This window comes from Lactuca sativa, chromosome 2, assembly GCF_002870075.4.
Source record: "Lactuca sativa cultivar Salinas chromosome 2, Lsat_Salinas_v11, whole genome shotgun sequence".
Classification (NCBI taxonomy): Eukaryota; Viridiplantae; Streptophyta; class Magnoliopsida; order Asterales; family Asteraceae; genus Lactuca; species Lactuca sativa.
The window spans coordinates 156,131,340-156,157,075 of record NC_056624.2 but is presented as its reverse complement, the minus strand read 5'-3'; the positions used below and the strand labels follow the sequence as shown (position 1 = coordinate 156,157,075).

General features: G+C 35.5%; 2 long non-coding RNA genes across 2 annotated transcripts; both read right to left on the bottom strand.

Moving 5' to 3' along the window:
• Nucleotides 1-15,356: 15,356 nt before the first annotated feature.
• Nucleotides 15,357-16,918, bottom strand: LOC128132209 (uncharacterized). Its single transcript, XR_008230286.1, has 3 exons — nt 16,519-16,918; nt 15,843-15,894; nt 15,357-15,548 (listed from the first exon to the last, which is right to left on the bottom strand). It is a non-coding gene; the product is annotated as an uncharacterized LOC128132209 (long non-coding RNA).
• An 858-nt stretch (nt 16,919-17,776) lies between these two features.
• On the bottom strand, nt 17,777-21,894 carry LOC111883454 (uncharacterized). The gene is made up of 2 exons (XR_006188213.2): nt 21,675-21,894; nt 17,777-18,230 (listed from the first exon to the last, which is right to left on the bottom strand). It is a non-coding gene; the product is annotated as an uncharacterized LOC111883454 (long non-coding RNA).
• Nucleotides 21,895-25,736: the final 3,842 nt, after the last annotated feature.

Here is a 25,736-nt window from a genome sequence, read left to right as displayed (position 1 = left end):
ACTTAATACACTCAAACCATACTTGTATTATTATCGTGTTTGTGAAAGGTAGTATACACTCACTTGATCAGAAGATGATCGGACAGCACTACGACTTGCAGAAGTAGTAATCCTCAGCAGATCTGGAAGATCTCTTCAAAAATCGAACTTCTCGCGGGCAGAGCTTCGGCTCGAGAATCGCACTTCTCGGAATCTTCGGGATCTCGGGACTTGCCTTGGGGCTCGAGAATAATACCGGGGCTTCGGGATATTTCTGGCACGCAAAACGTTGCAAAACAAGAGAGAGAAGAGAGAAAATAGCAACCTTAAACGTCTGGCCCTTCAAATCTATTTATAGGGCAAATTTGGCCCTTGCCACGTCGTGGCAACCTTGTTCCACGTCGTGGGCTTGGTCGTCACTGCATGCGTCATCCCAAGTTGCATCTGGGGGCCTTTCAGAGGTGTCAGTACACTTGCCACGTCGTGGCACTGCTTGCCACGTCGTGGTCTCTGACAGTTTTGGGGTTTCGCGCCCCGAACTTCAGAAATTCATAACTTTCGCATACGAACTCCGTTTTCGACGTTCTTTATATCGCCGCGAAGGTGAGATTATGCTCTACAACTCTCGTTTAGACTCCATTGGCTAATTTTGACTTTATTTTTAATATATTATAAGTATATTACTTATATATTATCTTTAGTAGACCGGGACAGGAAAACTCCGTTCGAAATTCATAACTCCTTCATCTGAACTCCGATTCCGTCCGTCTTTCCGTCGTTGCACTACTATCGATGAGATCTTCAATTCTCATTTAGATCACTAAGGATAGATATCTATCTACCTTAAATTCACTATCTACGTCGCGCTGGGTCGCGCTAGGTCGTGTCGGTTCTGTCGCGAAACTTCGACAGGTCATAACTTCTTCGTTATAACTCGGATTTCGGCGTTCTTTATATGCACGGAAACCTTGTGACATATACTACAACTTGGTTAAGATTAATCCTTCTAAATAATCTTCCATCAAAAAGTCATTTTTGATGCCTATCGTCTCTAAATTGACTAGCCGTAATCTACGGGCGTTACAGTGTATAAGTTTAAGTAGCTTAGATAAAGGATTACATGTCAAAGCTAGTGGGAGCATAAGTGTTATGCTTATATGATAATAATCATCAAGATAGTGGGAGCATAAATGTTGTGCTTGTATGATTATTAAGGCAAGTATTGCAAGTTAGCAATATTAATTATAGAAAACAAGAGTTATACTTTGCAAAGTCGTAAGGGTTGAATAGTTGTTTTGCTATAATTAAGGGAGAGAATATTATGCTTCATTTCAAATCTAAAGGCTTAGGTTGTGGAATGTTAATAAATTTAGTCAAGGATACATAGTGTGTTCTCAAATTTCGATTATGATTATGGCATAGCTCAAATTGTGAGAACGTGGCACATAAAATATTATGGCATGAGATTGATAAAGTATCAGATCTTTATGTAAGACATTATGCATCGTGTCCCATACGCTTCGGGTATAGGATCGATTGTAAATACTATAATATTTGACCATTCTAAAATTTTCCAAATGTCTAGCGCATTTTGAGGGAAAAAGGACAAGAATCGGTTTTGACTAAAATAATTAAACAACTATCAAAGGACGATCCAACGTTCGCTGAGGATTGGTCGCTTGTGAGTAGTTGGAAGTATTGTATTGGATGAACCATATCGACATTATTATGAATAGATAAGATTCTATTAAGAATGAATTGTCATATGGCAAATATGGAAATGTTTCCATATTGGGAGTTGGATATTGAGAATCTATATCTAGATTAGAAACTATTATGCAAGAAGGATGTTCAAAGGAATGTACTTTGAGTGAGAGACATCATATCTATAGAATTGTTTCTGATAGAGATTACCCAAGTCTTGATGATTTTGAGCTATGACTTTACGAAAGAATCATTGCATAAAATGTTAGAATCTAGCATAAGTAACAAGAATTTGATATTTTTATACTTATGATGAGGATTGGGAGTTGTGAAATGAGTATGATTGGAAATGTGTTCATTTGATCTATTTCACAAAGTAAAGACCGTAGGTAAACATTGTGTGCATGCTGAGAGCATGGGACAAGTGTAGTAATAATTCAAGTAAGAAGTTGATTACCCGAAACAACAAATAATGAGTAATCAATATGGTGATTAAATAAAATGTTTTATTTATACCCAAAGTTTGGGGTCATATGGGATTAGTATTATTCTTGTGTTTCACTTTGCATGTTTTGACTTCCTGAATAATTTAATTGATTCAGAACAATCAAATTATTCAAACAGACCACAGTCGTTCATATGTTGGAAGTAGGTATGAATGAAGACTATCGTGAATTGGTGTGTGGATTGTCTAAAGTGTATTAGACATAAGAAAATGTTTGCTGCAACGTTCATGAGTGCTTATGAATATGATTTGAGCATTGGATTAAACCCATACTCACTTGGATCACCTCATGGATTTTATCATGAGTGATTGGTGAGACGATAACATCTTATATTCTTGAAACCGAGATGTGCGAGTTGTATCTTGTGAGTCGGTTACACATTGATAATATGTAAACGCACCAGTAACTTGGTGTCATAAAACATATTGTTGTGTGTGATTCGGTGAGTGAGTGCAAGCAAGCATTGAATCAAATTTTATCCGTTCCTTTTATCCAAAGTAGGATGAAAACGATATCTTTGGGCCCCTCGATGATTTAGTGATGACACCTAAGCGCTTGGCCAAGCCGGGACTAATTTGATGTGTTCGATTGTAGTCTGTTGTCAGTCGTCGTAAATTGGAAATCGAGAAACAACACATAGACAGAGAGAATGATTTAAATCCATGTTTCAGTCTATACGATAACTAGAATGGAGGAATATATGATCCCTTATCTAAAGGACGTGTATCTGATAGGATCAGAGTTGACAGCGGCTTTTGAAAGCTACGATTGCAGATCAGGATCTGAAGTCATACGCAAAATAGTTATTAGACTTATCCAAGTGGGAGACTGTTGGATTAGTGTCTAAGTCCATAACTATTTTGGTATGTACTTGACCCGATGGTGCATGGTCCTTTTGGGCTGCCTTCACCAAAGCAACTTGATAGGATGAATTATGGAGAGAAAGGATTAATTATGATTTATTAATATATTATGAGAATAATATATTAAAGGAGAAATCATATTGTTTAATTAATATTAGTCAAGAATTAATTGATAATTAATTTTGTGGATAAAAGAGATTAATTAAACTTAAAGGACTAGAACTGTAATTATAAGATAATTGCATTTGGACTATGGATTACCTTGGAATAATAGGTTGGACGAATTATATGGGGAAACCCAATAGAAATCGTCCAAGGGATATTCTAAAAGGGTCCATGGGCTGCTTAGGGCTTAAGCAGTCAAATTAGGGTTTCCTAGTTGAAAACTCTAATAGCCTACATGTATATATAGTACCCTTAAGCCTCAAAAACGGGGATAAGAGTTCCTCTAGGGTTTCCACATGTTTTGGGCAACCTCCTTTCTCCTTATTCTTCATCCTCTTGTTCTTGGTGTTTGTGAGCCATTAGAAGAGTGACACTTGTGACTCTAAGCTTTCTAAAGTCATTACAAGGAGGATTTGAGATTGTTATTGCTACATAACAATCAAGGTAAGATCTAAAAACCCTTTCACATGTTAATATGATTAACTGTATGCTAGAACTAGGGTTTAAATTCTTGGATGAATTGCATGTACAATAGAGAAACCTAGATCCAAGCATTAGGGTTTGCATGAGCACATAGGATGTTCTTATGGCCAAAACCCATCATATTTGCCATTGGCTGAGTTTTCCTATAACAACAGCCACCATTCGAGTATCAGCATGCTTCTTTTCGAGTTGTTGTATGGGAGGAGGTGTCAGACTCCTATTTGCTGAGGAGAGGTAGGGCAGCACGTGATGGGTAGCACTGAGATAGTGCTTCAGACGACCGAGCAGATACAACAGGTCAGATAGAGGTTGTTGACGGCTCAGAGTCGCCAGAAGAGTTATGCAGACAGGCGACGATCCGAGCCTGAGTTCCAGGTGGGATATTTCATACTCCTAAAGGTGTCTCCTTGGAAAGGAGTGATTCGATTCAGGAAGACGGGCAAGCTGGGGCCTTGGTACATTGGTTCGTTCAGGGTGACCGCGAGGGTGGGCAGGGTAGCATATCGGTTGGAGCTACATGCGGAGTTGAGCCAGATTCATGATACCTTCCACATGTCTCAGTTCAGGAAGTGTATAGCCGACGAGTCGCCGGTGGTGCCGTTAGAGGATATTCAGGTGGATGCAAGCTCGAATTTGTTGGATTAGTGTCTAAGGCTATAACTATATTTGGTAAGTATTTGACCCGGTTGAGCATGGTCCTTTTGGGTTGCCTTCACCATAGCAACTTGACAGGATGGTTTATAATGAGAGAAGAAATATTATTAATATATCATGAGAATAATATAAAGAATAATAATATTGTTATTTGATTAATATAAGTCATAAATTAATTAGGAATTAATTTGGTGACTTAAAGAGATTAATTAAGTAAAGGGGCATAAACTTTCAATTGTATGATAGTTGTATTTTGGGCTGTGATTCCTTATGGATAAGAGGGTGGACGATTTTAGGGTTTGGAAGAGCCTAGAAATCGTCCAAAGGCTTATCAATAAGGATATTGGATTGCTTAGGGCCTAAGTTATCCAATTAGGGTTTTAAGGGTGAAACCCTAAAAGGCTCACTAATATATAAAGACCCATGGGGTCAAGGAAATCGGCACCCTTGTTATTGGAGTAACCCTGGCCGATTTCTTACCCTCCTCTCTCTCTATTATCATCCTCTTGCTAGTTGGTGTTTGTAAACCATTAGATGAGTGACAATTATGACTCTAAGCTCAAAAGACAAGAAGATTCAAGCAACTAATTCAAGGTATTCCTTTAGATCTGATTTCATATGTTATGATTTGAATGTTTACACTAGATCTATCAATAGAAGTCTTGGATACATTGCATGTTCAGTTAGAGAAACCTAGATCCAAGCATTAGGGTTTGTATGTGCACATAGGAAAGTTCTTATGGCTCAAACCCATCAGTGGTATCAGAGCCTTGATTGGTTTCTATTGAATTGATGCATTGGTTGATTGCTTGTTATTTGCAAAATTCGATTTTGTCCTTCTGCCTGATGAACTCGGCGAGTTCCATAGTGGACTCGGCGAGTAGGCCTCAACTCGGCGAGTCTATTGTGGTACTCGGCGAGTTCGAGCATCAGAAGGAGCTAGTTTCGAGATTTCTTGCTGTTTTTCTTATGGAGACTTGCCTTAATATTTATGGGTCAATAAAATTCGGATTTTTACATATATGTGAGTATATTCTTGACCTAATAAAAGATATTTACCAATTAGTTGAATAATAATTTCCTTATATGATATTAATTGATTTTGTTAATTAAATTGGTAAATTGTTTTGCAAGAAACATTTAAATAAATCAAATATGGATAATTATGAGATTAAATGGTTAATTTAAATTATTTTTTATTTGATCCTTTATGTTTTGAAAAGTTTAAAACTTGTCCTCAAGTTTTGAAATTTATATTTTGTGATTAAAAGTTTAATTTAGACAATTTAAATTTCAAACCCTAGAATTTTACAAGTTTAAAATTCAACCCTATACTACTATATAATTACAAGCTTTATATATATATATATATATATATATATATATATATATATATATATATATATATATATATATGTATAATTAAAATGCTAGTCTTACCGTTAGTAGGCCTCATTCACGAAGTCGGTCTATAAGGTGGGTATAAGGTTGCTGCCTATAAAATGGCGCTTAATGGGTGTACACTCACACCCACCGCTTACTTGATCGGTGGAGGGTCGTTAGCCGAACAGGTAGGATAGGGCAACCATATCTCCTCATTAAAAGTATAATATTGAAATACAAAGTAACTACATATTTTTCAAATTCCCAATCCTAGTTACTTTAGGAAAAGTGAATTGATGCAAACGCATGAAATTACACTTTGCACCCTTGCTAAGAAGTTAGTGGAGCGTGTGTGTTTTACCGGCACACTAATTGGTTCTAAGCAAAGGTGGCAAAGGGTGATTCATTGTTTATCATAGTTTGGTGGAGCGTGTGTGGTTTACCGGCACATCGAATAGGTGATTGTAACAATGAAGGCACCGTGTAGATTTGCATGGTTATTCACACCCACTTTGTGATCCTCGGCATCCTAGTCACAAATGAGAGGGGCATATCGAGATTTAAACATGCCATTGAAAATTTCAATGAATCTCATCGAAATCTAGGAATTCTAAATGCATTTAAAACTTAAGGTTATGTTTTGTGATGGAGAATTAGTGAATCGTCATTCACTTACCTTCAAATTGTTTGCATGTTGGATTACGGCATCCCTTTTCTAATATGTAAATAATGTTGTTGGATCCTAGCCCTAATTTTTCATATTGGGTGATAATTAGGGATTCAATTCTAATCAAACTTTGTCCTTTTCTATTTGTAGATGTCGAACACCAACAACGCTGCTGCTAGCTCGTTCACATTGATGAGCCTTTGCCAAAAGGTGACTTTCGATGGAACGAACTTTAGCGAATGGATAAGATACATTCGCACGATTGCTCACTACGAGGACAAGGAGTATGTCCTTGACGAGAAGCTTGAAAAGATCAATCTAGAAATCGCTACTCCGGCTGAAATGACTGCTTTTGAGACTCATGAGCGTGATGCAACGAAGGTTCATTGCATCATGATAGCCACAATGAACTCCGAATTCCAAAAGTCCTATGAGGACATGTATCCGTACGAGATGCATCAAGACTTATTGGAGAGATACCATCAAAACGCGAGGCAGGAACGTTACGAGATCTTCACTAACATGATCACTACTAAAATGGGTAATAGAGAATCTCTAATCGTGCACTTGCAAAAGATGCAAAGGTATGTCGATCGTCTTCGCAAGTTGAATGTCGACTTTGGGGAAGACTTGGCTATCGACATGGTCCTTCACTCCTTGCCTCCGTGTTACAACCAATTTAGGATGACCTACCACATGAACAAGGAACAGGTCACCCTAAGCAAGCTCCAAGGGCTCCTAAGGGTTGCTGAGAGAAACCTTAAGGACAAATCTGTTGCACAAACTCCCAATCTGTCCACTGCTCCTGTTTTGGCTATAGGGCAGGGAAGGGGCAAAAAGAGGAAGGCTCCGTCAAAGAGCCACCGCAAGGGAAAGTCCCGAGATCGTTCCTCTTCTAGTGGGACCAAGGTTGATCCTGCTAAACCCAACCCTAACCCGAAAGAGACAGAGTGCCATCATTGCCACAAAATAGGGCATTGGAAGAGAAGTTGCCCAGAATATCTGCAGGCCATCAAGGATGGAAAGATCAAGCCGTCTTTTGCAGGTATATACACAATTAAATCTAGTAATTCATCCCATACTATTTCTTGGGTTCTTGACACAGGATGTCGTTACCACATTTGTTTTGATTTGCAAGGACTAGGAAAAAGTAGAGATGTGGAGCTCGGAAGAATAAATCTAATCATGGGGAACAGAAGATCGTCGCCTGTTACCAAGATTGGAGTGTATTCTTTAGGGCTTAGTAATGGATTGAATTTAGATTTCAATAATTGTTGCTACTTGCCAGACATGGCACGAAACATCATTTCTTTTCATGGGTTGTTTAAACAAGGATTTAGATATTCATTTAAAAATATGAATGGGTCTATTTATGCTTATCTAAATGGTGTTTTATACTTTGAAGCAATGCCTTGTAATGGAATTTATGAAACTGTTATGGTTGTAGATAACCTAGGAAATGATGTATTGTGTATGGATTCTTCCAATAGTATGGATAGAGCATCCTTATGGCATTGTCATCTTGGCCATGTCAACAAGAAGCGCATAGCCCAACTCCAAAAGGATGGAGTGTTGGAGTCATTCGACCTTAGGGAAGATGACACATGCGAATCTTGTTTACTTGGAAAAATGACCAAGTCACCCTTCACTAGCACATGTGAAAGGGTGAGGGTTTATTGGACCTCATACATACTGATGTATGTGGACCCTTTAGATCAACCACAAAGGATGGGAACCGCTTCTATGTGACTTTTACCGATGACTATAATAGATATGGGTATATTTACTTAATCAAGCAAAAGTCAGAAACGTTTGAAAAGTTCAAAGAATTCAAAAATGAAGTGGAGAATCAATTGGGCAGGAAAATCAAGATGCTTCGATCCGATCGAGGAGGAGAGTACCTAAGTCTTGAATTCCACGACTATCTCAAGGAATGCAGAATAGTTTCACAATTGACGCCACCTATGACACCACAATTGAATGGTGTGGCAGAAAGGCATAATCGAACTTTGTTAGACATGGTTCGTTCTATGATGAGTCGTACTTCACTACCTATCTCATTCTAGGGGTATGCCTTAGAGACTGCCGCCCATATCCTTAACCGAGTCCCTACTAAGAAGGTTGCCAAAACACCTCACGAGATGTGGACGGGGAAAGCTCCCTCGTTAGCACATATCAAGGTTTGGGGTTGCGAGGCTTTCGTAAGACGAGATACTCACGACAAGCTCGAACCTCGAAGTGAGCGATGTATTTTCATCGGCTACCCGCAGAAATCCTTTGGATATCTCTTCTATAGACCGAATGACAATGTTGTCTTCGTTGCGAGGAGAGGGGTTTTCCAAGAGCGAGAACTCATAAGCCAAGGAGACAGTGGGAGGCAGATCGAGCTTGAAGAGATTCAAAAATCGAGTGATGAAGGAACCTCTACCGCTGGCGCTCAACCCGAGGAGGAAACTCCGGTTGAACCAATTGACAAGTCCTTACCTCTTAGACGTTCCGAAAGAGTTAGAGTTCAACCCCAGTTTTGTGGTTTTCATATTACTACCGAAGGGGACACGTATATTAGTGATGGTACACTAATAAATCTAGATGAACCTAATAGCTATAAGGAAGCCATGGCAGGCCCGGAGTCTGCAAAATGGAAAGAGGCAATGGACAACGAGATCCAATCCATGTATGACAACCAAGTTTGGAATTTGGTTGATAATGTGCCCGTACGTAAGACCGTTGGGTGCAAATGGATCTTCATGAAGAAGACCGACGTGGATGGAAATGTACACACGTATAAGGTGCGATTGGTTGCGAAGGGCTTGCCTCAAACTCCCGGAGTTAACTATGATGAGACCTTCTCACCAGTTGCAAAGATAAAGTCTATTAGAGTGATGCTAGCTATTACCGCATTTCATGATTATGAGATTTGGCAAATGGATTTCAAGACTGCTTTCCTTAACAGGAAGTTGGCTGAGGATGTTTACATGGCTCAGCCAGAGGGTTTTGTTAATCCGAAGCATCCAAATAGAGTGTGTAAGCTTGAGAAGTCCATTTATGGACTTAAGCAAGCGTCTCGCAGATGGAATCTTTGCTTTGATGAGAAAGTCAAAGAGTTTGGATTTGTACGAAGCGAAGATGAATCATGTGTATATGTCAAAGCCAGTGGGAGTATAGTCAGCTTCCTCGTTCTGTATGTCGACGACATACTACTCATAGGAAACGACGTCCCAACACTGCAGGAGGTTAAGTCCTGGCTCGGGAAGTGCTTCGCTATGAAGGACCTCGGAGAGGCTTCCTATATCTTGGGTATAAGGATAGTGAGAGAACGAAGTATGAGACTAATAGGACTGAGTCAGAACACTTACTTCGATAAAGTACTAAAACGTTTTAGTATGGTGAATTCAAAGAAGGGAGAATTACCGATACAAAGTAATGCCAAGTTGAGTAAGACTCAAAGTCCGAGTACCGAAGCTGAGATAGCAGAGATGATTCGAGTACCTTACGCTTCCGCAGTTGGCTCAATCATGTATGCTATGACTTGTACTCGCCCTGATGTAGCCTTTGCTTTGAGCATGGTCAGTAGATATCAAGGGAACCCTGACAGAGCCCATTGGATTGCGGTCAAGAATATCCTTAAGTACCTTCGGAGGACCAAGGAATGGTTTTTAGTCCTCGGAGGGAGTGATGACTTAAAGGTGTGAGGGTATAGTGATGCCAGCTTTCAGACCGACAGGGACAACTACCGTTCGCAGTCGGGCTGGGTCTTTACCCTGAATGGAGGAGCAGTAACTTGGAAAAGTTCCAAGCAGGAAACCGTAGCTGATTCAACGTGCGAATCAGAGTACATTGCAGCAAGCGAAGCATCGAAGGAGGCAATATGGTTGAAGAACTTCATTGGTGATCTTGGAGTTGTACCTGCCATAAAGGAGCCTATGGAAATTTTCTGTGATAATGAAGGAGCAGTTGCCTTGACCAAGGAACCGAGGGATCATGGTAGATCTCGTCATATCGACAGAAAATATCACTTTATTAGACATCGAGTAGAAGAAGGACATCTCGTGGTTAAGAGAACATCATCAGAAGATAACCCAGCAGATCCGCTTACGAAGGGACTGAGTAGGGCTAAGCACATGCAGCATGCTAGGAGTATTGGGCTGAAGGATGGTATTAGTTTAGATTAGATAGTTTTAGAAACTTATAATAGATAAATGTAATTGACATTTGATGATTAAATAAAGGAGTATTATTTATGAGTAAAGTTACTATCTTATGTTAATTGTTTAACTATTGTTTCACTTTGCATGTTTTGACTTCCTGAATAATTAAGTTATTAAGAATAATTGAATTATTCAAATGATCCACAATCGTTCATATGTTGGAAGTAGATATGAAAGAAGATTGCCATGAATTGGTATGTAGATTGTCTAAATGGTATTAGACATAGAAAATGTTTGCTGCAACGTTCATGAGTGCTTATGAACTAGTTTTAAGCATTGGAACAAACCCGTGTTTGATGGAATCACTTTGAAACATATATATTATAAGTGATCGCAAGATGATAATATCATATGGTCTTAAAACCTAGATATATGGTTTGTTATTTGTTAATTGGTTGTACATTGATGATGCGAAATCGCATCAGTAAATTGATGTTATAAAACGCATTGTTGTGTATGATTGATTGGCGAATAAGTAAATGCATATAAGTCGAAGTTTATCTGTTACTTTTATCCTAAGAGGGTAAAAGCGATATCTCGTCCACTCGATGATTTGATTTGACTTATGTGTCGGGCCCGGTCAGAACTAAATTGATGTGTTCGATTAAGTTCTATGTCGAATAAATCTGAGATCGAGAAACTAAATGTTGGAATATGATTGTATCCGCATGATATCTGAACAGATGACTGTACAATCCCTTATCTAAAGGACAGAACTGATAAAGATCAGATTTGACAGCATCTTTGAGAGCTACGATTACTAATCGGTTTGTGTTTGCATATATATATATATATATATATATATATATATATATATATATATATATATATATATATATATATATATATATATATATATAGTTACTAGACTTATCCAAGTGGGAGACTGTTGGATTAGTGTCTAAGGCTATAACTATATTTGGTAAGTATTTGACCTGGTTGAGCATGGTCCTTTTGGGTTGCCTTCACCATAGCAACTTGACAGGATGATTTATAATGAGAGAAGAAATATTATTAATATATTATGAGAATAATATAAAGAATAATAATATTGTTATTTGATTAATATAAGTCGTAAATTAATTAGGAATTAATTTGGTGACTTAAAGAGATTAATTAAGTAAAGGGGCATAAACTGTCAATTGTATGATAGTTGTAGTTTGGGCTGTGATTCCTTATGGATAAGAGGGTGGATGATTTTAGGGTTTGGAAGAGCCTAGAAATCGTCCAAAGGCTTATCAATAAGGATATTGGATTGCTTAGGGCCTAAGTTATCCAATTAGGGTTTTAAAGGTGAAACCCTAAAAGGCTCACTAATATATAAAGACCCATGGGGTCAAGGAAATCGGCACCCTTGTTATTGGATTAACCCTGACCGATTTCTTACCCTCCTCTCTCTCTATTATCATCCTCTTGCTAGTTGGTGTTTGTAAACCATTAGAGGAGTGACAATTATGACTCTAAGCTCAAAAGACAAGAAGATTCAAGCAAGTAATTCAAGGTATTCCTTTAGATCTGATTTCATATGTTATGATTTGAATGTTTACACTAGATCTATCAATAGAAGTCTTGGATACATTGCATGTTCAATTAGAGAAACCTAGATCCAAGCATTAGGATTTGTATGTGCACATAGCAAAGTTCTTATGGCTTAAACCCATCAGAATTATGCTGAGAGACCAATCGCGATTCGGGATCAGAAGATCACGGTTCTGAGGAACAAGGAAGTGCCCCTGGTTCAGGTCCAGTGGCAACATCGGAGAGGGTCTGAGCTGACTTGGGAGCCGGAGTTGGAGATGCGGAAGCAGCACCCCGAGTTGTTTGCCCTAGCGAGACTTCGAGGACGAAGTCTGATTCTAGTGGGGGAGAATCGCAACATCCGGATTCCCAGGTATTCTATATTGTTCATTATTTTTGAATTAGAGAGAAGGACTCGACGAGTTAGCGCCTAGACTCATCGAGTAGGATCACGCTTTGCTGACTGGATTAATGATTGGACTCGACGAGTCGGCTTGGTGACTCGACGAGTCTGCACTGGCGGCAGAAACCCTAAATCCCGGGGTCTGTGCCCTATTTAAAGGCCTTTATGGCCTTCATTTGCGGCCACTTCACCCCTGAGAAACCCTAGAGAGCAGAGAGAACGTTTGTAGTGCAAGAGGAGGGCTAATTCATCATTATTTGGTGTGTTTTAGCAAAGGGAAGAGGGGATTTCGAGCTAGGCAGTCTTGTGGGACACTAATCTTCCATCATTTCGTGCAGAGCTGCTGTGGGAGGTAAGAATTCATGTCCATCTTCATTGAGTAATAGATTTCATAAATCTAGGGCTTTTTCTCTCCTTTTTGGTAAGAGATCTAGTGTATGTGATGTCCCCTTGTGTCAATATCATCAAATTTGGACCTTGAGAGGTCCAGAGAGTCCCTATTCTCCAACTTTATGCAGTCCTTTATGAGTTTGGGGCTTAGGTTATCATATGAAGGGTTATTTTGGCATATAGAGATGATAGTGTGATGCATGGGCCTAAAGTTCGAACCTTTACGTGATTATCATGCTCGGGAAGGTCAAATCTATAAGTGAGACAAAGCAGATCTGACCTCAGAAGGTCACTTGAGTGTGATTATGGAAGCAACTCATCGAGTTCATAAGTGGACTTGACGAGTCGAGTCGGGGTTGCCCCGCGACTCGTGGCAGGTGTAACTCGTCGAGTGAAGGGGATGATTCGACGTGCCAAGCGAGGCTAGAGGGATTCAGAGGACCCGTATGGACTCGCCGAGTCTCCATTGTGTACTTAACGAGTCGGGTCAAAGTTTGACCGTTGACTTCCGTTCAACCTTAAGGTTTTGGTCAAGACTGATTCCAGAGAGTTCAGGGAGGGGTAGAATGGCCTTCTACCCAATCTTTAGAGATGAGACTATGAGAGAGTATTGATCGGGAATGTTATTTGAATGATATGAGGAGGATAGTTCGGGACGTTGAGCACAAGAGTTTATCCGACTTCATTTGAGGTGAGTCTTCTCACTATACTGTACCTGGAAGGTACTTATGTGTAACCGGAAGGTCTTATATGCTATGAGATGTATGTGATATATGCTGATATGTGATATGTATGTGTTATGTATGTTATGTATGATAAGGACCGGAAGGTCATGATGATATGGACCAGAATGTCAAGATGACATGGACCGGAAGGTCAGGAGGTTACGGACCAGAAGTTCAATATGGGTAGGACCGGAAGGTCTAACGGGATTCGAGACGGAAGTCCCCTGAGACACTTGGACCGCAAGGTCCCACAAAGTTATGGCCTAGAAAGGTGTATGTGTTGTATGTGGTATTTTGGGGAACTCACTAAGCATTTATGCTTACCGTTGTTGTGTTATGTGTTTCAGGTACTAGCGAGGATAGCGGGAAGGCGCCGACATGATCCGTACACACTCATAGAGACTATGTTTGAGATTCTGGGAATTGTTTTGTTATGATAACATTGGATACATTATGTTCTGATATTGTTTTTTATTATTAAAAGTATAATTTAAAAATGAAAAATTGTTTAGAAAATTCACGTCGTTACACTACTATACAACCATTTAAGGACACCAATAAGAATACAAAAACTATTTTCTTCTCCATTTCATTTTCTTAGTTTTCTCGCTGAATTAAAGGTAAAATCCAGGCCTAATGAGGGTTCGAGTGGTCTTGGAGAACCACTTCTAGTTGTTGTATCCTGGGAAACAAACACTCGATAGCGGGCGAATTTGTTTTAAGGATAATGTGTTAAACTCATGCCTCAACTTTTTCTTATTTCTTGTTTGTTTTTGTACATTCCCAGAATATTATTCCTACAATATATGTTGTGTTTTTTTTTCTTTTAGGTAAAAGCTTTATGTCAAAATGTTGCTCTTAGTTCATAGTTTATTTTATTTAATCTATTGACTATTGATTTTTATGTTTTTATGTTGGGTAAAGCATTTTACATGAAGTTGTTCATAATTTATAGTTTATTTTATTTGATTTAATATATGATTATGAAATTGTAAACATGGTATCTTATTATGTTTATATGTTAAAACACAACTAAATCAACTAAAACTCAAGAAAAAATAAAACAACTGATTTTTAAGTAAAAAATAATTTTATATTTAAAAATTGGTTCTCTAGGGCAAAGTTTCTTTAATTTTTAGGGTAAATTCACAACATATATTTGGGAAAGCTAGAGAGAACATGAAAATGACATGTACCGGCTCAATATATGACAAAGAACGCTTAAAATTTATCTTTTCTCTTACACAATTACAAATGTTAGGTGAAATTTTCTCTTACAATTTATCATTACTTTCTTCAATTGTAGAAAGTAAGAAGTACAAATATTCATTTAGCTAAGTATTTATTGGGTTTTACCAACATACACATAGAGACGACGAACACATTAAAGACGATATTGTTTGAGCTACAAATAAAGAAGATTGAATACCCTCCTTAGTACCATTTTGGCTTTTCGTAATTTTACAATTCTTTAGTCAAAGTTTACTATATGCAATTCCAAAAAGTACTTAGTACCATTTTAGCTTTTTGTAATTTACAATTCTTCAGTCAAAGTTTACAAAGTTTACTCTCTGCAATTCCAAAAAGTACTTAGTACCATTTTGGCCTTTTGTATTTAATTGGATTATCAGCACAACACATGCAGAGAATTAAAGACTCTACACGATTTTGTGTTTGGTTTGTGTTTAACTAGTTGAGCTCCATATCATTGAATATGTAACACCCAAATTCTTCAAATAATTTTTCACATTTTAAAAACACACTTTCATTCATAAATATTATAAAAATGTCACTGTATCACATATCAATCCTTGGAAACACAACCCAAGATCATAATGTGTAAAAACTCCTCATGTGTGTACTGATCATGTCGGCGCCTTCCCGCGATCCTCACTGGTACCTGAAACACATAACACAACAGTGTAAGCATAAATGTTTAGTGAGTTACACAAAATACCACATACAACACATATTATCCACTCGAGGCTATAACTCCGTTTGACCGTCTGGTTAATGTGTCTCAGTGGGACCCTCCAATCCCATAACTCTGTGGACCCTCTGGTCCTAACTCTATAAACTCTGAATCATACATAGCACAAATCACATAGAAATCACATCATACAAAAACATACAAGGTACTCTATCACATAACTCTAATTACCACTCTTTGGTAAAGTATAGTGAGAAGACTCACCTCGGGTAACTCGGTAATCTCGAGCTCGGTAAAAATCCAGTCTAGCCTCCGCCTAATCACATGGAATAAGCACTCTAATCAATACAACTCTCAAGGCTGGACTATTCCCTCTCTTAGCACTCTCAGAAGGGTAAAAGACCATTTTTACCCCTCTCATGGCTCAAGGACCCTAAAGTTGACCAAACCCTAAAAGTCAACAAAAGTCAACCCTCCGGGTTACGCTGGGCATACCCGGCGACCTCACAGAAACGGGGAACGCGACCCCTTACGTTGCACGTATTGGGATTACGCCCCGCGTAACTCCCAGTTTCCGACTCCTAAGCTTTTGGGGTCTTAAACAGTTAAGAAAAACGTCCAACTTCCAGATCTGGCCATCCCTAAGCCTCTTAATCCATAAAGTTGGTGACTTTAAGCCTTTACATGGCTGTAATAGTCACCAACACCCATAACATTCCACTTCCAATCCTAGAGAAGCTCATAACTCAAGCATGACCCCATAACAACGACCAAGTTGGGATTTTTATGGATCTACAACACATATATCACTGAAATGGGACAGATCTAGGTCCATGGAGTCCCTTATACTCATAAAGTCTCCACCTTTGGGACTTTTAACCCTAGAAATGGTCCATGCAACACCAAACCAAAATAAAGAGGAAAGTTTTGAGCTTTATACCTCTGGATGAAGCTCCTCTCTCTGAAGAACTCAGATCCAAACTTGCACTTCAAGCCCTAGCCTCCACAAGCTCCTCTCCTTCTTCTTCACTAACACACAAAGGCACTTTTAGCTCAAAACACTCACACACAAGCTTAAGGACGAAGGAAATGCTCTATTAGGGTTTCACTCTCTGACATGGTGGCTAAGGATAAAGCCTTAGCATTCCTTATATAGTGCACAAGCCAAATATTAGGGTTTGCATCTGGCCCCCTACACCCAACGTACCTAGGCGAGTCTGCGTCCAAATTAAGCGCATGAGTACGCGCAACGTACTCCCTAGTACGCCCAGCGTACTCATTTGTTACAAAATTCACTCAAGGGCTAATCTTGACAACTTGACAAAAGAGAAGGGTTAAATAGCTTTACCTGAATTTCAGGATGTTACAGAATACCTCCTTCTCCTTCCCAATTCCCATGGTAGAAGCTACGTTGCTGCAACGGGATTCTCACACAATTACAAATGTTCGGTGAAGCCATGATAAGGTTTTCCTTTTCCCCTATTTAAATATCCTTCCATGCATTCTCATCTAAAAATCTTAAGCATTTTTATGTTGTTTTGTTTGCCACTTCCCTTAGTCTTAATTGTTGGAATGGGTGGTCTCGAAAGGTAAAATCTAATGCTATATTTTTTTTAATATATTTGCAACTTCATATTATTATTATTATTATTATTATTATTATTATTATTATTATTATGTATGAAATATTTTTATTATTATATATGTTTTCAAAAGAAGATAGAAGAGCAACTAAAAGCACAATGTCAATATTGAAGGTATAGGTGCTAAGTACCAAATGGATTGGTTCATTGAGTCAAAATTATTTTAGTATTTTGTATATCTTTAAAAATTTATTAGTAAATAATATTAATTATAATTAAAAAATAATACTTAAAAAAGAAATCAGTATGTGTGTATGTTGAAAGTTGTTTATTGGAGTGTCTAGACTCTAGAGGGTAAGATGGTCATTTATACATATGAAAAAAATTTATTTTATTTACTCTTAAAGGGTATTTCTATATACAACACTTACTCCATACATGCATCATTGATTCATTAAAATAACTTATCGCCATTAAGATATGTATGGGTAAAGTGGATGAATGGACAATGCTAAAGTTCAACAGACATGTCGTCTATTTCTTTCTTTTTGGGATATGTAAATGTTAGTGTTTTAATACATTAATCCATGTTTTGTGGCTTGACCCGTTAAGAAATTCTATCAATATTAAGTCAAAATAAAACATCATGTAAAGTTGTCTAGATTAAGTGCTTGACCCATTAAGCCTATTAAGTCAAAAAAAAAAAAACATCCCAAACCATGTCCTTATTAAGACCATTAAGTGAGGGAAACAATATCAACATGACTACTTTCACAATACAGACATTCAAGGATAAAGTGGAATATATGGAGCAGACTAACAACTCATCCATATCATGAGCCGAAATCTCAATCTCATGTTGGGATTGACCTTCAACAACACCTTGAAAAAGATACATTTAATAGGGGTTGCAACCATCCGAAAGTCATATGCCCAAAGCCATATTATGATTATTTTCCTAGATCCAATGTCTTGTAGCTCCACGTTCATGCCTAATTCTTGAAAAAATTGTATTGCAGCCTCCACAAACCCTTCGGCCCTCAAATAACCATGAATTAAAACTTGCACTCTGCACTTACAACATTATATATATATATATATATATATATATATATATATATATATATATATATATATATATATATATATATATATATATATATATGTGCTATTTTATTCAAATAAATAAATCATGATTATATTTACTTTCCCTTCATCCTTCTTAATCAGTAGTAGAGCAGCAGTCGGAGCACCATCTTGAGTAAGTGCTTACAACTAGGGCAAAGCCAAGAAGCTTGGAGAAGCCTTTGATACAAGGCCTTAATGTTAGTTACTGACAATTTTTAGTCACCAGTAGAGCTAGGATTTTGGAGCGAAATAAAAAAAAAAAGGTTAAAATTAAACAATTCAATAAAGAGATTTGTCATTTGCATATAGGTTTTGTTAATAAAATAGGTTTATAATTGTGGTTATCAAGAATGTGAGTTTCAATGACCAAACTGGATTTTAATTGGTAAATATGAAAAAAGGTATTACTTGTATCGAAGAATAGTTTAAATGAAGGTAAAGTTTCAAATAGATTGTGCTAATTTAGACTATTGTTTATTGGAGATTATGTGGTTTTTGGACTCTCATCTTTGTGAACCTATTTCTTTAAATGAAGGTAAGTTTCAAATAGATAATTGTTTGTTGATGTATATTTATTTATACAAGAGATCGACTAAAATTTTATTGTTAACCTTTAACCTTTATAATATTATTTTCTTTATATATATATATATATATATATATATATATATATATATATATATATATATATATATTATAACGGTAAGTTTTTATATGTCTGCGATTTGACTTCCTTATTAGCCAAATTGGTAGCCCCAACTTATATTATTTTATTTTATGTAATTATTATATTATATATGTCTATATAGAAACTTGTTCATTCATTTTAAACCGTTAGATTTATTTATAACTTTTACCAAATTATATCGGTAAACTAGGTATGACACCTATTTATTATATGAGTTTATTTAAAAGAAAAAACTAAATATTAAACTCTAAACATTTGAAAAGTTTGAATTATAAGAAAAATGAGAAAAAATATTGAATTATAAAATTCAAAGTGTTTTTTTTTCTTTAAATTTAAACAAATAATTTAGACAAATAAATAAATGAAATTAATAAAACTTTAATTTAGTAATTTTCAAATTAAAAGAAAAGTTCATTAAGAAAATTAATATGCGTTTATTATTGCATTTAAATTCTATATAGAATTAATAAAATAGAAAAACTATAAAATGGCATGTGGAATAAAAATTAATTTAAAATAACCACAAAATGACATTTGACAAATTAAATGAGATTGCGAAAAAAAAAAAAGGAAAATCACACAAAAACCCTATATCTTATACTTCAATGTTTAAAAAAAACCCTTATATTATCAATTGGTACAATTTAACCATTATTATATCAAAAACTGTGTAACATATCTAATTTATCCGGTAACCCTAGGTTACCCGTTCTTATTAGTCTACGTGGAATACCTTCATTCTCGTGGACTGCTGAAGAAGCCTCAGGTCTGATAAAATCACGATGAAGAGGTCTCAGATCTTGTACCTTTTCAAGTTCAAGACCCCAATGGGTGAGATAATGGAAGGCATTAAACAATCAGAGAAGAAACACAACACATTTTATGAGATCGAACCATATTAAGCCGATTATTTTAAGAAGATTAAGGGGACGAAAATTTGGCATATTTGTCCTCTTTTCCATTATTTTATTCAGAAGGACTTGAGTGGCGGTGCTTTGGAGAAGCAAGTTGTCTGATATGACTCGGCAATCAAAACCCCAAATCAGTGATTTACATTTGTTTCGGAAGTATGGTAAAATTCCCAGAAGCTCATATCACTGAAATTGCTTCGGCACTTGAAGAATCTAAACAACCGTTTATTTGGGTGGCGAGGAAGAAGGTTGGAGATGAAGAAATCGTGGGCTGCCGGAAGGTTTTCAAGAGAGAATTGAAAGGGAAAACAAGTGCTTGATTTGACGGAGTGGGCTCCACAAGTGGAGATTTTACAACATCCGACGGTTGGCGGTTCTTTGAGCAACTGCGGTTGGAACTCGGTGCTTGAAGTCGCCGTCTCCGGTGTGCCATTAATGACATGGGCATTGTACATTAAGCACTTTTACAATGAGAAGTTGGTGGTGCTTTTATAGATTGGAGTCGGTTTAGGGGTGGATGTTTGGAACTCCGGTTCGGTCAATGGCAAATCAGACTGTAATCCATAGTAAAAACCTCCACCTGAATCGCCGATCTCGAAATTTGGCTTATACCCATCATCAAACACCTCAATTCCTTGATACCCAGATAAGAAAAACATTTTTTTTCTTCTTTCCTTCTTGTTTACTCCACAACACCAACAAAAAAAAGGAAACGATTTTTGTAATTTGGTTCTGATTTTCGGTAGCAACAACACACAAAAAAGAAATTCTCAGATTTCTTTTATTCTTTTCTTGTTCTGTTTTTTTATTCATCTCTCTTCTTTCTGTTTGGTTTTTTTTCTTGGTGTGTGTTGTAGGTTTGAGAGGTTTGAGACGAAGGAAATGATGAACAGTGGGCTTGCAAGGGTGGTGGTCTCTGGTTCTGTGAAGTTTTTTTTTTCTTCTTTTCTTTCTTGTTCATTTGAAACCATAAGGAAAATAAATATATTTCTTTCTTTTCTTTGGTTCTCGGCAAAACAGAATGGAGGAGGTGATTAGGTGAGCTGTGGGTTTCGGTTAATGGTGGTTTGTGGTTGGATGTTGGCCAATGATCTCAAAGGTTGGGGTGAACCGAAAGACACCTTGTGAAAAGGATGAAGAGGTTGATGAATAGTGGTTGATGCATAATCGTTAATGCGTACAAAAGTTGTGTTACCGGGTAGTTTTGGGCTAACCGGTGACAAAGCATGAAAAATATCAAACTTAAAAGAATAATGGTTAATACATACAAAAAAATTATATAAGGTTTTTATTAAGCATTGATGTATAATAGATAGGGTTTTTGTGAGGTTTTCCCAAAAAAAAACCTTTCATTTATTTATTGAAGTAGATTGACTTTATTAGTACCTTTAAATGGACAATGATATAAACTTAAAAAAATATTAATAAATATATAAATTTTGGATATTGGACGCCTGAAAATGAGAATTTTTTTGAAATGTGTATTCAAATCCGAAAAGTTAGATATCTTAATTTCGGACACAATGTGAGATATTATTAAACACACATGTAGTAAGTGATACATATTTATAAATGAATAGGAAATTAACTATGGACTATTGGGCTAACAATCCAAGCTTAATACAAAAGTATATTAATATAATTAAGGTGAAATTATGAAATTTTGTATTCTAAAGATAATATCTTATGAATTCGTCAAATGATAGCTTGATTTTAGAAAAACAAATAATGTAAAGTTGCAAACAAATTTGAAAAATATATAAATAGGAAAAGAATCAGATTTTACCTTCCGAGACCACCGATTCCAATGATGAAGGCATAGGCAGTGGCAAGCTCCAGAGCAAGATACAAGAATATAAGAGCTGATGCTTGGAATTTTTTTCGATAAAGCATGGATAAGCCCAAAGCGAATCCAAGTAAATCCGGAATCCTTTTTCAGCTTCTACCATGGGAATTGGGATTTGAGAAGGAGAAGGAGAAGGAGGTATTCTATTTTTGTAGCTCAAACAAATATAAAATGCCAAAATTATGCACAGTTAAATTAACTGATTGTCCTATTTCTCTACGTAAAAAGACAAAATCGTACTTGGTATTTTCTGCAATTGCAGAAGGTAAACTTTGACTAAAGATTCCCATCTTTTTTTCATGATGTGTGTGCTAGCTTTTCCAAATTCAGGTTCAGTTTTTACCCGAAAAATGTAATTTAGCCCTGCAAAATTCAGTTTTTAAATACTTATTTATGTTTTATCAAAATTGTAACAAAACAAAGATGGGTTGATTCAGTCGATTAGCAGTTTAGAACATGGTGACTGGTTTGCTTTGATTTTATTTTGATATTTATGAATTTAAGCTTTGATAAAAAGGATTTTTGTAACAGTTTTGTAATTAAATTAGATTTACAGGTGTTGAGAATGAATATAAAAAGAGAAATAACACAATGATGAAAATGAAGCAATAGGGATAAAATGGTAATTTGGATGATTTTGACGTCTAATCTGTTAGGCTGGGGGAGTGGTGTCACAGAAACCGCACTCCCTTCGTTGTCACGTAAGCGCCATGTCAGCCTTTACCACAAAAGTGTGGTTCCTTGCAGGGGCGGAGCCAGAATTTTAAGATAAAAGGGGCTTACATCGTAATAAGATATTAAATTTCTTTTTGTATCTAAATATCATAATAAAGTCCATAAAGTTTTTAAAAAACTTTGATAAAGAAAATGGAACATCTAAATACGTCGATCTTTATAAAAATCAATCTTTAAAAAATCAAATGATCATAATCACCATTGATTGTCGTCCATTAACCTTTTATTATTAAAAAAACTAGTTAGAACATAAATACATATCATATTACACTCCATTTTAGACGTCATTTAAAAAATTTTAATTAAGTGAAATTTATTAGAGTATAAGAAGTATGGTACTTATTTTAAGTTATGGTTGGTTTTGTTTCAAATTTACACTATGATAATAATAAACCAAATTATCTATGATAAATTATTAATTACAAATTATAGAAAACAAAAATATGTGATAAGAATTAAAATTACCAACCTATTGATTAGAGAATTGAATAACCATGTAGCTAGTAACTTCTTGATTGAAACCTAAATAAAAATAGCTACACTATCTTTGTCGAATTAAAAAGCCTTTATGAATAAGAATTAACGAATTAACATGAATAAGGATAAAATCAATAGGAAATAAAAATAAAAATAAATGGGGTGAAGGTCGTGTTACTTAAAGCAGACGTGAGCCTAATATATATAATTCACATACAATCATTGGTTTTTTTCATATAACATTAGCTTTTATAAAAACAAATGGGAGAGGCTCCACTTAGTAATAACCGATGTGGGATATATATTTACTCATGAGCATATTGTATATTATAATAGAACTAGTGTCTTAAGGGAGATTGAGGGGCGGCAGAGCATCTGGCAGCCCTCCTATTGTCTCTGCCCATGGTTCTTTGCCACACTTAAGGAGTGGTGCTATATTTTTTTAAGGATTTAATTTAAATATGATTTCATTTTTAATAAAAAAAACATAAAATTTCATTACTTCAAAATAATAAAAAAAAAACATTGCATTGCATTACTTAAAATTTAAAAAAAAAATATATGAAATTAAAAGAAAATACTACAAACTTAAAAAAAAAAAAAAAAAAAAAAAAAAAAAAAAAAAAACTATATTAATTAAAGTGCCGGTTTGAACAATGGCAAACATATATTTTTTAAATTTTATAAAACAATTTATTTTTAATAAAAAGCATAACCTCAATACTTGTCATGTTCAATATACTAGAATAATTTAAATTAACAAAAAAATAAAAATAAAAAACAAAGCACAAGAAAATAGAAATACTCCTTTGTTTCAATTGTATGCGTGTGTTTTTATAGCCCATGTATAGTAACAACCCAATTAAAAATAAGAAGAGAGAGAGAAAAAAGAATGCGGTAAGAAACAGCCGTGGGGGAAGGGAGTGCGGTTTAAACCGCATGCTAGGGGCGGTGTTCTCCATTGCCACGGTGGCAAACCACAGTGGAGACTGCACTCACTCCGTATAGTCTTAAGGACTTAAAAGGTGATGAAAGAATGTTTTAGAGACGGTGAGTGTTAAAATTGAAAAAATTGGATTTGATTCAAAGTAACTACATAACCACGTTACATTTTTTATGACTTCGAATTTGCTTTATAAGTTTAAATAAGTCTATATATTTTAATGAAAAATATACTAGAGAAAACAAAGCCAATAAACATAATATATAGAATATATTTGTAATACATTAATATAAAATAGCATGTAGCTTAGATGGTATATTATTACATGCCATGGAATCCATACAAGTTATCAAAAGAGTGAACTGGATTAGATTACATTACAGGGATACTTGTGAGAAATAACAACCAAATATCACATTTCTACTTATAATGGAAACAAGCTAGCAAATAAGTTTGAGTGTCTATTGTTACTTATACAGCTGGTTACAGGCTATGGCCTATGGTAAATAAGAAAATGCAATGGAAATAGCATGTATACTGTGCAAAAAAATAAGCATATAAATTGAACAAATATGTTACATAACTAACAAAAATAAAGTGTGCAAAAGATATGATTGATGTACATTAGAATTTGGAAAACATGAAGAATATATATTTACTTTACAACTATGAACTATCTGATCTAGTGTCTATTTAACTTGTTTAAAAAAAATTTGATTCATGGCTAAATGGTTTTCTATCTTTGTCCAAATGGCTAATAACCAGTCACTTTTGGTGTAATAAAATGGTTGTTACTTACTTGCTTTGTAAGTTTAAACTTTAGTGTTTTGATTACATGATGTCGTTTAGACCAAAATTAGAGGAAAATTTTATGTTGGGGTTGATTTAGGGACTTACTAATGGAATAAAAGTAGTAGGTTTGTTCATTACACATTAATACAGATTCCTAAAGTTGACATTAAAGGAACTCTAAACAGACATAATAACAAATTTAACACAATCTGCTGTAGTGATCTAAACAAACACATAAAACACTAACTAACAGAGGTATAAACACATAAACAAACATTAAACAACCATAATGGGCCATACATAAACAGCGAATAAACAGTAAGACATACCGAGAATATACAGATCCGAAGAGATCCACTTTCTTTTGAGGATGATAACCGGTAACTTATTAAGGATAACCGAGTGAGAAAGACTGACAGTTGTTGGAGAAAGAGTGAGAGTGGTGAGGTGTCATCGTGTTGGAGAAACCGATTTGCCATTTCCGAGCTTTAAAGGGTTTTTAGGTTTCCCGCTTAGGCTTACCATATCGTTAATCCTTTTATATTTTAAAAACTAGGTGTGAGACCCATGTATTACATGAGTTTATTTTAAAAAAAATAAATATGAAATTCTAAATATATGAGAAATTTAAATTTATAAGAAAAATGAGAAAAATTAATGATATATTAAAAGTAAAGTGTTTTTTGTCTTTTGAATTTAAATAAATAATTTAGATGAATAAAAAAGAAAACAAAGAAAACTAATTAAATTGATATGTATTTATTATTACATTTAAATAAAATGTGAAATTTAATAAAATAAAATAAAAACACAAAATGACATGTAGAATAAAAATTAATTTAAAATAACCACAAATGACATGTAGAAAAATAAATGAGAATGTGACGTCTAAAAAAAATTTGTAGAGTAGATAAAAATAAGAAAATGTAGCCCTTTCCATTATCTAGTTTTACAAATTATTATTATTATTATTATTTTAATACTGTCTTCTAGATATTGAATAAAAGAATCAAAGATATGTATTTAATTTTTTTTATTGTAATAGTATTTTATAT